Source organism: Peromyscus eremicus, chromosome X, assembly GCF_949786415.1.
Source record: "Peromyscus eremicus chromosome X, PerEre_H2_v1, whole genome shotgun sequence".
Taxonomy (NCBI): Eukaryota; Metazoa; Chordata; class Mammalia; order Rodentia; family Cricetidae; genus Peromyscus; species Peromyscus eremicus.
In genome coordinates this window covers 18192850-18194287 of record NC_081439.1, presented here as the reverse complement: position 1 = coordinate 18194287, position 1438 = coordinate 18192850, and the positions used below count along the sequence as shown (strand labels likewise).

General features: G+C 51.1%; 1 pseudogene; it reads right to left on the bottom strand.

Annotated features, from left to right (window-relative positions):
- Window positions 1-517: 517 nt before the first annotated feature.
- On the bottom strand, window positions 518-1431 carry LOC131899144 (dnaJ homolog subfamily B member 6-like; annotated as a pseudogene).
- Window positions 1432-1438: the final 7 nt, after the last annotated feature.

The following is a 1438-nucleotide window of genomic DNA, read 5'->3' as shown; positions in this document are numbered from 1 at the left end:
AAGAATTGAACAATAAATATAAGGAAAGACTCTACATCTGAAGTGGCTCATGATGGCCTCTCGTTGCCAGAGTACTGAATCCAAAGAACCCTAACACCCATGGCTCAAGGCGCAGCTTACATTACCTGTAAGTTCCGCTGTACTAAAACTGCACACTGTACCACCGCCAGGAGACAGTCTGTCATGAACACATACATACCCAGCTCCCTACTGAACCCTACTGGACTCCTACAGCTACAAATACTTCAGTGCTCGGAGCAGGGCTTGGACTGCTAAAAAGAACAAGGCAGATCCTTACAACAAGAGGAAAAGGTAACAGATTTAGTGTTGGGTAAAAGCAAAGTTACAAGGCTGAGGCTGTGTCACAAGCTTATACTATACAGGCCACCCGGGATTGTCCCCTCCATCTCCAACACCCCTGATCCTAACGATCCGTGGGCACACGTCCATAATCCTGCTAAGCAAGTGGCCCTGGGCGGTACCGAAAGGATGCCGCTGCCGTGTGCATGTGCACCACACACGAGAGCGGCTGCTGTGGCTGCCGCCAAGTCCAGCCTAGTGGTTCCCTTTGGTCGACTTCTTCTTCTTCGAGTCCTCTTTCTGCTTCTGCTTCTTCCTCTTGCCACCTTCCTTGAGCCCTGCTGAGGTCATGGGGGCATCCAAGTTACCAGAAACCCGCTGCCTGTCCTGCTCTTCATCTTCCCAGTTGCTTTTAGACCCAAGTTTGACCGTCGGGGCAGGATTGGGTGGCTTCTGTGGGTGGGTGCTGACAGAAGGGGCCAGAGTCTGGGCTGGAGCTGGAGCTGGGGCAGGGGGGCCGGGCCGGGGGCCGGGCTGGGGAGGGGGCCTGAACTGATGCTGGGGCCAGACCAGAGGCCAGAACTGGTGTTGGCCTCTCCGCCTGCATTCTTCTGCAAGGGCATTCTCGTCAGGCACACCATTTATCGTCAAGGACTTTAACTGTCCGTCTTCCTCAACTTCTACTCTTTCCTGACCATTCTCCACAATGTTCTTTGTAGTAATTTTTTCTGCCATTAACTATCTTAGTAGAAGTTGATATTGATTTGAAGTTGCCCATTCCGCTACCGCCAAATGATGCTGAAGAGAAAGAAGTGATGCCCCCATGCTCTAGTGAGCCGAATGGAGTGACTCCTGTATCAAAAGCAGGAAATCCACCTCCAAAAGGAGGAAATCCACTGAGGGCAGAGAAAAACGAGCCTGCACCTCGGTTTCTGCTTCCTCGGGGACCCCTTCGGTTCCCAAAGAAGTCATCAAATGGGTCTTCAAAGAGGTCAAATGAAAATGGGTCCCTTCCACCAAAAAATTCCCTGAAGACATCATCTGGATTCGGAATGTGAAGCCAAACTCAAACGGACTGTCAAAATGACTTCCACCTCCTCCTCCACCACCATTTAATCCTTCTTTGCGGTATTTATCA